General features: G+C 45.1%; 1 protein-coding gene across 4 annotated transcripts in view; it reads left to right on the top strand.

The window, feature by feature from the left end:
* robo3 (roundabout, axon guidance receptor, homolog 3 (Drosophila)) overlaps window positions 1-13,866 on the top strand; it is a 101,701-nt gene that overhangs the window by 32,239 nt on the left and 55,596 nt on the right. The window lies entirely within an intron of this gene.

The following is a 13,866-nucleotide window of genomic DNA, read 5'->3' as shown; positions in this document are numbered from 1 at the left end:
TTCAAGTGGAGCTAAATGGATTTCTACTCCAAGATCCATCTGTTTTTGGAGTTTGTTGACAGGGTGGAAAATTGGAACTGTTGCTCTTCCCTCCCCCCAATCACACTGCCACCCCCCCTCCCCACTCTGTCGGTGCAGGCGTGGCACGCTAACGGGGGGTGCAGGAGCGTGCCAGGCACGAGGCAGGATGTGGAGGTCGGCCTGGTGATGTGAACATATTCACAGGTCTCTGACAGGTTGGGATTCAGCCATAGATTGTGTTAGTGGACAGAGACAGTTGACAGGGGGGGAGAGGGAGGGAGTGGGTGGGGGGTGTGGTGGCTCTGCTTACACAAGCAGGCTGGCTCGCCTCCAAAACACGAAGACACCAGCATCAGATAGACGGTTCACCTTCCTCACCTCTCTGGCACTGCAGCCAGCTCAGGAAAGTGGACAGTGTCAGAATCTAAACAAAAAGCCAATCCACAGGACTTAAAGTCTCAGAGATGAAAAGCTGCTGTCAAGGTTCTGCTGCTCCGTGTTATTACACCTCGCAGCCAAGATGTCATTTGTTTATTTGTGAGACTCTTAGAAGTATTGATCCGTTTGTAGTTTTAAGAACCGAAAAACAATCTCAGTGTAGTTTTTCATATCCTCTCTCTGGCTGCTCTCATAACAACAGGTTGCAGAGCCAATCAGAAGAGAGGGAGGCTCTGAGAATCTCTTCAGGTAAAACACTCAAACAAATCCTGCTAGGTTGGATGGTAGGTCCAGGTGGGCGGGGCTGAGAGCAGAGAGAGGCTGCTTTTTGTTGTGACATCACAAAGTCACAGGAAGTCCTGACGGCTGGTTTTAAAGGGGAACTACTATGTAAGTCTGGTCGCTTTTCCTCTGTTTTACTAACCCTCCTCTCGACCATGTGCATTTGTTTACAACAAAGCCGGCTAACATATACAATGTTACGGAGCGTGTTTATGTTGCTGCAGAGATGGCGGCCAGGTAGCTACTACGCTGATGTTGCAAGGTTGGTTTTCAGCCATGAGACGCCAGGTGGAAGACAGAGAGCCTCCGTTCTCACTCGTCACAAGTCACAAGTCATGTAGTTAACTATCACAATTACTCCAGCGCTTTTTATTTAAGGTAAAAATGTAGCATAAAATCCTGCTTAGTTCCTCTTTAAGGTTCAGTTTCTGAACACAGGCACATGCCTTTCTCTGTGGACTGAGGCTTTTCTTTACTTTTCACGGTATCAATACAGAACCCAGAGCTGCTATATAATCACACCACACATGGACATCAAAGTGTGTTTCTATTGGATAGGTATCACATGTGATCCGTGAAGCCCCCCGGTTGTAAACGATACGTCCATGAATTGCTGTTTGTCTTCCGGCTGGACGGCTGCGAGGTATGACGTGGCCTCGGTCCGACGACCCCGTGGTGCGACTTCGGCCGAGGAGGGGTCGTGGCTTTTTGACACTGAGCTATTGTTGGTGTGAACGCAGCCTTGTAAAAAGAAAAAAAAAAGTCACTTGAATGCCTCATTGTTGGGGAGGAATTCTTTAAAAGTGCTCATGGCCACACTGTCCCGCTGCAGTGGTCAATAATTAATGGCTTGTGTGTGTGCCATGTGTATGTTTAGATTGAGGAGTGTGGGGGTTGGGGAGGGAGGAAGGGGGGGCAACCCTCGAGGTTGAGTTAAAGAGTGTTTCTGGTTTTCCACATGGGTGAACTACAGTAGCCTGGACCGTGCTGGTGGGTCAGCTAAGGGCAGTGTGGGGGCGAAGTGGGGCGTAGTTGTCTTACAATGGGCTTCTCAGCAATTCCCTACGACCCACCCCCCCCCCAAACCCCCTCCCCTTCTATAGGCTGCACAACATCGGCCATTACTAGATTAAAGTAATCCTCTTTTCAGGGCCAGACAATTGCTTTATTAGCTGACCACACACACACAGGAGCTTCGACCACCTCTGTAATGGTATTGTTGTGTGTGTGTGTGGGGTGCCTCGGGGTCCAGGGGTCCAGGGGGTGGGTGTTACCAGCTGAGAGGAGTGGAGGTCTGATGATGCTTGGACTCTCCTTAGCAATGCCATGCATACATAATATTCATTGAGTATTGTGCATTTAAAATAGCACTTTATATTTACTGTGCAGTCGGGCAATCTGCAATATAATTACGCACCTAACACTTCTGCACTTTAATCAGCCCTTTGATATCTAATTTAAATACTAGCAAAATACGTATGGTCCCCTGACCCTTGGTCTGTATGTTTCATGATCCACTATATGGTTTCATTGTTTTTTGTTTTTTTCTGTCCTATTGTGTTTTCAAGGACACGTTTTCTCTCTCTCTGTAATTACTCCTGCTCATACTGGCCATTAAGGCTAATAGTTCTACTTGTTGTCACTGTTGTCTTATTAATCTTAATGTTGTTAACATCAACCTGCCGAAGGTACTAAAGATGGAAATTAGCCGTTGGCTATAATCTTGCATATTTACATGTATATGTCCATTAATATTGTCCCTATTTTAAATAAATAAACTTTAACTTAAATAAACTTAAATACCCCCCCCCTCACACCAACACACTTTGGTGCAAATGCTGCAGCTGCACACTCATCACCCTCATGTTGCAATATCACATATTTGTGGACATATTGCTTGAATTACAATCAGATTAAGTGTGTGTATGGATGTGCATGTTTGTAAATCCCCCCTCCCTCCTCCTCCTGTTGCAGCATGCGGTCCAGATTTTTTTTTTTTTCTCTGAATCTCCACCGGCTTGTTTTTGCCAAACAACTCCCATCAAAATGTTGTTTCATCTTTCTCCTTTCCTCAGTTTCTAAAGGCATGGTTCATTTCCAGCAAAAAGCTAAAGAAAAAAGAAAAAAGAAAAAAAACCTTTAAAATCCACTCCAAAATATCTGTTTGTGTGTGTTTTTTCTGTCAGATCTATATTTTGTCTCAGGGGCATAAACTGCTTTTTACAAGCCTGTCAATCAGGCGTGAATGGCTTCACCTGATAATTATTCGGCTTTAGGAGGAGCGAGGAGCCACTGGAGCTGAAGTAAGCATTGTCGTATACTGTTTGAATATTTCATGAACGAGAGTGGTTAATTTGACGAGACGTGGCATGTCTCCATCTCTTGTCGGCTACGTTGTCGTGGTGGTGCTGTCCGTGATGGAAGCATACATTTGCTTTTTTTCTAACAAAGGGGATGTGGGGCTTTGAGATGCATCTCTGCACGCTCCCTGAAGGATAGACGCCACTTTTAATTACAGAGAAGACTCATGCAGGAAGTTCATGAGATATGCATCATAGGAACGGATGATTTCGGTGGAGGGACGAGGATTATAGATGTTTTTTAATCTCAGATGTACATTCTTGAATTGAATTGAAACCCTCCGAGACGGCTTCATTAAACAGATGAACTGATAAAGGGCTCACCTCGAGTCTGTCCTCATCTGAGGTCACGAGGCTAGCGCTCATCTATTCCCATTAAGAGCCTAAATAGAAGGAGAAATAAATCTTAAATATAGCCTTTTGATAATGTGTTATTATTGATCCGCGCCAGAAAATTGTTTTCTCGCTGCTGACTGCAGGAGGTCAGGGAGTCAGGGGAGAGCCGCTGCAGCAGGAAGACAAATCACTTGTCTTGCCCAAGGACACTTCAGCAGGGGCGGTAGGCCGTTGGCACAGTCCTGGGTTGATGTTGACTGAAAACAGACAGAGTCCCAATACTCTGCCCTGTGGGATCCCTCCACTTCCTCGCTGCTTTAAACCCCCACCAGAACGCTGCAGAGTTGCAGAGTCCAAATCCTCCACTGAGTTTGCTTCTCTAAAGTTGTGGAGGGATGGCAGGAGTCTTCAGGAATTGCAGAGATTAAACACATAGATGGAAAATTGGCAGAAAAAGCACATGGACACACACACACACACAAACATGGCATGCCAGGGGAGGTTTGCGGTGGATTAACCTCGAGGTTGCTGGGTGGGTGAGCACAGCCGGAGCAGCAGCACCCCGCTCAGAGCCGGGGATGGGAACCTGCTGCCGAGCCACACATAGGTGAGCGCTCCTTGTGCCAGGAGATTGGAGGGATTTGCACTCCGATGAGAGTGTGTGTGTGTGTGTGTGTGTGTGTGTGTTGTGTGTGTTTGTGTTCACAGCAGACTGGGTTCATCCGTGTCCGCGCACAAACTCCGGGCATCTCCTGTAATACCAGGTTAATGGGAGGAGGCTGGGCGTGGGAGGAGTTGGTAGGGAGCTTCGACATGAGAAGACTTTTGGCTGCCAAGTGGTATTTTAATACCCCCCCCCCTCCCCACACACACACACACACACACACACACACACACTCCCCTCCTTGACTTGAAATATGGCTATTTCAGTGAAATGGCTCTGGCACGCCTTGGGCTTGTTCTGCTCTGTTTGAGTGAAGCAAGTGTGTGTGTGTGTGTGTGTGTGTGATGGGGGAATTAGAAGGTGGAGAGGGAGGGGGGTGGGGGGTGTAGCAGGAGGGATGGAGGGCTTTTAATAGCTCTCTGGACACACACATACATATATATACAGAATAAGTACAGTTTAAAGCTCACTGCTGGAAAAGTCATGTCCTCTTCATCCATCATCAAAAGCGCTGTAAATATTTCATGTTCGACTCTTTGCTTCTTTATTTTTCTATCAGCTGGGTGAACCAGATGGACCTACATAGATTAGGCTACACAGTGACAAATCTGTATGCAGCCCAGCATCTGTAGGAATATTATTTTTATTGGCCGGTTCTTCAGGACTTGATATACATCTATAGGTCTGGACGTACTGCAGAGCAGCATATACTGAATGAAATCACATCCAGCAGTCAGCGCAGGCTGTAATGTGGTGGATTTATATGCTCGGTGCAGGGGGTTAACAGACACCCCTGCAAAACTGGATGGGTGAATTAAACGCAGCCCGCCCGTATCTTGCTTTAAATGGCTGTGTTGTATTCTGGCATGAGCTGGGTTTACAATCTGTTCTTCACTCAGCTGCTGTATTTACATTCTTTCATTCACTCTGATAGTGATGAGCAGCAGGTCTGCAGTGGAGATGACTGCTAGATATGTGTGAATATTGATAGAGTTTTTTTTTTTTTTACAAATTGCATCATGTTGTCTGTAGCTGGAAACTGTGTAGATGCCTGGTGCACAAAATGCTAAACCCAGTTTCAGAGTTTAAAGGTATCCAGAAAAGAAATTTGAATTTGAGCCCACTATGGGTCTTAAAATTAGTGTAATAACTCATCTATCAGACGATGTAGATCAAACTTTGTGCAAAATTCTATTTTTGAGTAAATCGAGCTTGGTCCCGCCCCAAACATTGAATATCCCGCCCGCTCGATAACACCCAATCAAATTTGTTTTCCTTACTCGCGTAAACTCGTGCAGCAACTCGTGGAAAACCCATGGAAAGAGGCGCGACAAGCAGGACAAACGGCTATTTCTGAACACCTTTAAAGATCAGGGTGGAGACAGGACATGCAGCTTATCAATAAAGATGTTGGTCAGTTGAAAAGATATTCTCTGTCTAAACCTAACCAAAGCTTTGCAGAGTCATTCCGTCTGAGTCTTAACAGTAGCATACTGTCACATGACGGCAGCATGAAATCAAATGAGGTCCAGTCGTCCACGCAACATCTCTGTTTGTATTGTGTCGTTTTAAGCGCTCGACCTCGTGAGACGTTGCTGCCTCTTACATAATTTTACAGACTACAACATGCCCCCCCCCCCCCCCACCCTTTTTGTAAAGCGTGAACTGGCTTAAACGCATAATCTTTGCCGTCACATGATTGCAGCTCCATCCTCACAAGGTGCCTGCGAGTTGTCGCCTGATTATCCTCAACCTCTGCACTCCGGCATGTTTATTAGCCATGTGCTTCACAACCGTACACACCCACACACACACATAGGCTGCACACACAGAGACATACGCACATAAAGCCCCTCCCCTCCCCTTCCCCTCATTTCCCTCCAGTGTCTGTATGGCTGATAATGAGTGCCTGCTGTGCTTGTCCCACTGCTGCATGTGGGGCCCGCTGTCATATTGGCTGCAGACAGCACCGCTGCCAAGTATTTCCCCTCTCCTCCTCCACCCACCTGCACCCCCCCACCCCCTCTACCCCCTCTTGTCTGGGTGTGACAAGACCCTATGGTGAGTCCAGGCCCTGGGTATTTATGAGTGCTTTAGCCGTGAAACATTGCACCTTGACAGATAATCTCATCTATTTCCCCTGCAGCACTTTGAGTGGTGTGTGTGTGTGTGTGTGTGTGTGATGGAGGTTTCTCATATTTTATCACTTAATTCAATTTTGAGCAGGATTTAACATGTAGCGCCGCTGATAACACATTTGAAAGCATCGTAAACAGCATCGGAACACGAGTTGAATATTAAAGTGAGCGTAATTTTCTTTGGTGTTTTTTTTTTTAACTGATGATTATGTTGGGAGGAGGTTTATCTATGCTAATAACAAGCTTATAATCAGTTTGTAATGCATCACTGTGACTTGTGGGTTTCATTTTGGTCTTATCGGAGCTCTGTGACCAATAATTGGTTTTTCCTGAGCTTTACTGTGAGAAACACCAGGGCTTTCGCGTGATTTTTTTTTTTTTTTAATTTGCGCTGCAGAGATTTTCTGTCAACTTCTACCCAGGATCAATTCGGCAAAAACACTCCAGTGCCCCCTCAAAACTGATTATTTGAATCGGTATCATTTTAATGCCTGATCTCCTCACTAGAGGGGGAAAGAAAAAAAACACATTCCCTTCAACCTGTAGGATTTATGTTGTTGTTGTTTTTTTGCAGCTTAAATTGCACAGAAATCATTTTTCACGCTGCTGTTGAACCATTAACCCAGGTCTGGTGGCAACACGGGTGTTAGGGCTGTAAGTAACGGTGATGGTGGATAGGGTGGGTGGGTGGGGTCGGGGGCAGCTGTTGTTGCTGCTAAATGGAATCAGCTGATGGGACCAAACAGCAGCGGCGGAGGCCCTAAATGGCCACGCCAGCTGACGCACTGAGGGACAAAAGAAAATGGAGGGAGTACATTTGTGTAATGTCGATGAACAGGTCATACGTGTGTGATCGTGCGCCCGCCGGAGAGGCCGGAGGGGCTCGGGTGGGGGGCCAGGAAGGTGACCCCTTCTGGACTCGGAGGAAGGAGTAATTGAAATGCCCTGTCGCTGTGATTCCATTTCATTTAAGCTTCAGCGCCCGTTCAGCTTCCCTATTGGTCGATTAAGCATTTCCACAGAGACGGACTGTGTTATGTCATTTACTCAAGGCCGTATAAGGGTGTGAGGCCGTGAAGAGCCAATGACACCGCTGGAATCACTCTTTTAGATGGAGTTGTTTTTTAAGAAGATGAGGGCTTCGAGGTCAGCTGGCAAACGATGGGAAATACGGTTTATAAAGAAATGGCAAGGGCTGTTTGACACTGGATGTGTATGTGTGTGTGTGTGTGTGTGTGTCTGTGTAGGAGGTTTCAGTCTCCACTCTGCTCCGTGTTGCTCATATCGGATGCAGACTGTGTTTTTCTGTTTGCTGTTACAGCTGCTGTGCATCGTATCAGCGAGTGTCTGTGTTTGTACTGGATGGTGTGTGTGTGTGTGTGTGTGTGTGGGTGGGGGAGGTGATGGGTGCTTAGTGGCAGTGCGGACATCTGTCTCCAACTGTGAGACCCCCGCCTCCCCTCCAGCCTCTCCAGACCCTCCCATCACCACTGAAAAAAAAGAAGAAAATCTCACACAGACACACACACACACACACGTTTGTATGGCTATCTTTGTGGGGACACTCATTGACATAATGTATTCCCTAGCCCCTTACCCTAACCTTAACCATCCAAAACAAATGCCTACCATTACTCTTAACCTAATTGAAACATAATTATAACCTAAAGGGGTCTGAGAAAGTGAGGACCGGCCAAAATGTCCCCACAGTCCCAAATGTCCTCGCTCTGATGGTGTAAAACTCAATCTGGTCCTCACATGTATAGATGTACAAGTACACACACACACATAGCAATATCCTGTGCGGGCCGTTTCATCACAGTGTAGCGGTTGATAGGGATCGGAGGGGGTCCACTCTGGATAATGAGAGTGGCTGATGGAAGGTGGTTTCTGATGGGGGGCCCCCGTTGGGCCCAAGGGCCTGGAGAGATATTGCCTTGGGGAGCAGGAATAAACGCTTACAGATACAACACAACAGAGAAGAAGATGTGTAGCTATATGTGTGTGTGTGTGTGTAACTAGGTCTGATAAAGCAGATGTATGACGAAAGAGCAAAAAAACAAAAAAAAAACATCAGTGTGTTTTTCGAGTGTGCGTTCACACCAAAGCAGATTGCTTCATGTCAGGACAAGTGTAAGCTGACGGATTGACAGATGACCGGCTCAATCCCCCCTACACACGCACACACACATACACACAACAGCCTGAGCCCCTTGGACACTTTTCTTGATCCCCCCCGTCCCCTCCATCGCTCCTTTTGCTCCTCCAGCCAAGGGACTATCTGTCACACTCTCTCTCTGCCATCTGAATATTTATTCTTTGGGGTGCACACACACACACACACACACATACACACAATCCTTGGAACATTAACAACAGCGATAAAGCCATTTAATTAAAAGTGAGACTGAGCTTACCCCCAAAGGTGTTTTTTATGTGCAATTAAATGCTCAAATGACGGCCTGATATGGAGCAGGGGTGTGTGTGTGTGTGTGTGGAGGGGGGGGGGTCCCCAATACGTCGCACATGTGCTAAATCACACAGGTCCAGCACTGGCAGATAGATATTACTTCCATACAATCGCACACACTTTGTTGGGCACAAATTAGATAAGCTTCTGTCGGCGTTTTTTTTTTTAATTTTCGTAATGATTGGGTACGGTTTCTTTTGCAAATTTGCACATCCATCAGGGGGACATCAGCGGCTGACGGATGCTCCGTGCAGATGGGCCGCTGTTTGTTTTAGTCATGACTGATGTGTGTGTCGCTGGGTAAAGAAACACAATGACACCGATGCGACACAGACGGTGTCAGTGATAAAATCTCCTCATGGTCTTTGTAAATTTACATTGGGATGTTTGCTCTCCAGATATTGAGTTGAGAAACAGCTGATGCATAAAACCACCATGTGATATATCACATATATGTGTTTTTTGGCTCAGTTAAATAATACCTGACAATTGTACTAATTATTTTTGCATCATTGAATGGATTCAAAGATGCAAAGTCATTTTCTGTTGGATATTTTTGTTGATGACAGATCCAATCATCCTGGATTTGTCTGATACGAATCAAACAAACATCTGGAGAGATGTTCTGCCTGATTCTTATTAGTTTCTCCTCATTCATTCTTTTCACTTTTTCTTCTTTAAAAAATAAAATCCTCCCCTGCCAAGCTTCTTCAGACAGGGAGTCCTCTGTTCAATCAGAGTGTAATCAATAGTCTTTTGCTGTCATGCTGCCTCAAATCGGCGCAATCTCACCTCCATGTTCCACGGGCGGCACCGTGTGGAGTCACTGGACTGGACCACAGCGAACATACGACCCCAAACCAATGTAGTTGGGTTTCTCCGACCAGAGAATGTGCTGCCAGCAACCATCAGCCTTCTTCTCATGCTCTTTGGCAAAATTTAATCTTCTGTAGTTTTGCGAGCATTGGGTTTTTTTCCCTTCTTGGACGTCCTCTGAGTTTCCACAGATGAACCTGGAGCCAAGCTCTTACCAGTCTGTTTTACAAGACGAGGTTGTGTAAATACCGAATGTGGACCGACGCCGCTCCCTCTGGCTCTTTGCCTTCCGCGGCGGCTGTGTTTTAGCTCATGTTCAGAAACCCACTGATGCTCTTATACACAGAGTCAAATATCCTACACTTAATCTGACAAATAATGAGATTAAATATAATAAGATTAAGTCGCTAAGATGTTTGAATCAGTTATCTAGTCATGCTAGGATTTCTTGTGTCAACAGTGAAAACAGGTAAATGGCAGAAAACTATTAACTCTAGTTGTATCTATCACAGTGCGCCAACATGTTACAGTTGCCATGTACAGATGCGTACAGCTGTGGTCATCATTATCTCTTACCTCGTGTGTCTGCGCTCTTATTATAGTCTGCTTTTCAACCCCAGTGGTGGGGATTACTCTGGCTTTGTTGAAGGGGTTTAAAGAACGGGTCAAAGTGCACCCACTTAATATGGGCCCCTAAGGGCCTCATGGGTAATTGCCAGTGCCTAATAAACTTCTGGAGACCTTCTTTTTTTTTTTTTTTGCTCAGATCTGGGGAGTGGAAAAGATCAGGAGGCCCCTGGAACCGTGATCTCCGAGCGGTGTGTGTGACAGGTCACCACGGTGGTCTTTTAACCCCAGTTGCATGATAATTCAGACCCGGGGTGCAGCGAGCTGTCACATTTCCCTCCCTGCTTTGCGTGTCGGGACGGGGCTCCCGAACAATTTAGTCAAGGTTTTGTAATCTGCCGTGAATAGCGATCGGTGGGGAAAGAATAAGGTACAGATAAGGTCAGGGTGTGGTTTGGCATATCATTTCAGGATTGGAGGGACCAATGGGATTTGGAATGCCCCAAATGCTCTGTGGCTAAGTAATTGGCCATCGGGATACGGGCCTGACTACAGCCATAAGTGGCAATTTCATCCCTCTCAGAGACATGGATAAAAAAAAGACAGCAGCATAATGGTTCAGTAGCCAACAATGAATTTGTGTAGAGCGGTGTCAGGGCAAAGGCAAAGCTCCGGATCTGTTAGCTAATGAGGAAATGAAAAATATCCTATTCTCCCCTCAAACACTGATGTGGCCGTCTCCCATGACCTTGATTACCAACAAACAGGCAGATTTATCTCCTCACATACACACCCACACTTTACCCTCATTCAAAGAGGACGCCACGCTATCTTGACAGGAAGAGAAACGAGCCTTCGCTTTTGCTGGGGCGTACAGCCACTGACACAGAGATACTATAAATTTTTCACACAGGCCCAGGTAGCAGAGATAAAGAAATCCTGAGAAGTCTGAGCGCGAGTGGGTTAGTGTGAATGGATGGATGGATGGATGGATGGAGGGATGGACCGATTTGATATATGGATGGAGATGATAATGCTAATGGCGTGGGGCTTTTGTTGTGCTGCTGGTGCTGCTGTTATTAGAGGAGATGTGTCATTAATCAGACGAGGCAGTGACCCGCCCCTGCTGGCCTCTGACATTCGATCAACACTGGCACTTGTTCCTCGCTTACATGGACTCACATTCATTTGCATATGCAATAAATGTATGCATATGCAATAAATGTACACACATTCACAAATGCGCTGTATATATTCCAGCATCTATCAGTACAATTCCATTTTATTGACAAACGATACAACATGTAAGTCAGTGCTGTACATGACCATAAACACATGAGGATGGGACGAGGGGGATGTTTGTTTCAGTAGAAGATAGCTTAGCAAGTTTTACACTGTGTCATACTCCACAGCTGTAGTAAACCATATATTATCCTCAATGAGTGCATGTAGTCTGCAAGGCTTTACATGTCAAATTAGGTGGTGGAGCATTTTAAATGTTAGCACTGCAGACTGTCATGGGCACATGATGAAACTTGTTTGTGCAACTGAACTTACTGAACTTACATTACATGAATCCAGAGCATGAAAAATGAAGTGAAGGAGATTGTTTCTTCTGATGTAGAAGTACAGTAAATGTTCTAACACAATATTGTTCATGTGGAAAAGAAAAACTACTGAGAGAAAACAAATCCTGTATGGTTGGATGGCAGGTCCAGGTGGGCGGGGCTCGGGCCATGGCTGAGAGCAAAGTACGGCTCATTTTAAGGCTTGGTTTCTGAATACATGCTCTCTGCATATCTCTGTGGACTGAGGTGTTGATACTTTTAAAGTACTAATATAGAACTTAGACGTTGCTTTATAATCTAAATGGTCACAGGTATCTACCAGAACCTTTTAAATTCAGTTGGTAACAATTATTCAGTCATATTTGCTGGAATGGAGGTTCATAGAGGGACCTGACAGTGTATCATCTTGAAATTTCCGACCAAGTCGCAGACTTTATTTTCACTTTAGTCAATTTACCTACTGTAGCTTTAACTATAGCCATCTGTGCCAATTTGTATTAGCTGCCTGCTACTACTGCTGTTATGTCCTGGCTGAAATACTCAATCAAAGAGAAAGAGGATTTACATAATGGATAGTTTACATGTCTGGTGTAAATGTGGCTGCTGTTGATTTCATTCAGTTGATGGTTAAATCAAATGACAAATAGTCATTGAAGAAATAAATGAATAAGACAGCACTTTAATATTTTCCTCAAATATGACAAACTTACTGTATCTGTCAGTTTCTGTGCTCGGGGCATGTTGTACAGAAAACTGTGCTTTGACTCAATGGCGTCTTTAGTAGCGATGTTCAAAAGTCTTTGACAAGCTGTTGGAGTGAATTAGGATGCTGCTTTCTGACATGACTTGCACTTTTAAGGTGAAGTAGTAGATTTTTTGTGTTTATCTTTACAATGCTTTTGACAGATGCTGCATTTTGCACACTCAGGGAGACTTGAGTTGAGGACAGGAGCTGAATGTCATCATTTTGGTACGACTTATATCATGGGTTGGATCACCTTAATGTATGCAAATCAGCTGCGTTATGCTCCTGCATCAATTAATCATCCACCAACTCCTTGATGTCCAAAATCTCATCTGCCCATAGCTTCAAAGAGAACTTTGTGGAATATTTGAGGGTAGAAATTTGATAACCCCAGAGTGCTATTTTTTAAAGAGTTGCTGCTTGACTTTGGAAGTTTCTTTATAAATGCCTAAGAGGGAGTGTGATGTAAAAGATTGTGAGATCTGCTTTTCAGATCAGCTTCAACATTTGGACCAGATAGGAATGCCGTACGAACCCTCCCATTGGTTTATCCCTTCTGTAAATCCCCAGAGTGGCTTAGACCAGACTTGTAGCCTGAAGGCCTGCATGGGTTTGACCTCATCCTGGTAGACCGGTGCTGTCAGTGCACCACTCTAGACGACAAAAGCATCCACCATACCTGTAATCTGAGAGGTTGCAGAGCTCTAGAGACTTCAGAGAGGAAGAAAAAGCCCAAATGCCTTCAGGTAACATGCAGATGTTGACTACAGAAGAATCAATTTGGAGGTAGGGGAGGCGGATGTGAGTCAAAGACAGGTCTCTAATGTCTTATGAATGAAGTCAAAGAAAGTAGAACAGAGGTAGTTAATTCTGGTTGTCATATCCAGAGCGGGGTCCCTCTGCTCATGCTGATGTGCTTGTTTGAGCGGCGACTTGTTATCTTGACCGCAAATCCTAGTGTATTTGTGCATGCACAATTACCGGGGGAGTGTGTATATATGTGTGTGTGTGCGTGTATGAGTGAGTGAGGATGGGATTGAATAATTCATCTACTTTGTGTTTGTCAGCTATGAGAGCCTTCATTATTGATGTGCTGTGATGCTGCAGAAATCACACAGAGTTTATGAAGACCTTTGGGACACGTGCATACCATGATTGACTCGCAGTTATACAGTATCAGTGTCCTGTCAGGGTCCTGTCCTGCTTTTGTGTTTATCGGCCAAACTGTGATGGATTGTCCTCATTTGTTGTGCTGCGTGTGTGCAATCTTTTTTTTTTGCCATTTTCTGCCTTTTCTCTTTGAAGGCCAAATGTCAACATGATGTTAATATGATTTCATCTATGCAAAGTCAGATAAAGCGTCAACAGCAAGATAAAGGAGACATATTATGCCCCCTTTCCACAGATTAAAATAGTTCTCAGGGATCTTAAAGACATGTCTCTGACATGCTTTGGTCAAAA

Source organism: Trachurus japonicus, chromosome 14 (assembly GCF_045865225.1).
Source record: "Trachurus japonicus isolate A0001 chromosome 14, Traja_1.0".
NCBI lineage: Eukaryota > Metazoa > Chordata > Actinopteri > Carangiformes > Carangidae > Trachurus > Trachurus japonicus.
The sequence above is the reverse complement of the archived record's forward strand: the minus strand, read 5'-3'. Positions and strand labels throughout refer to the sequence as shown.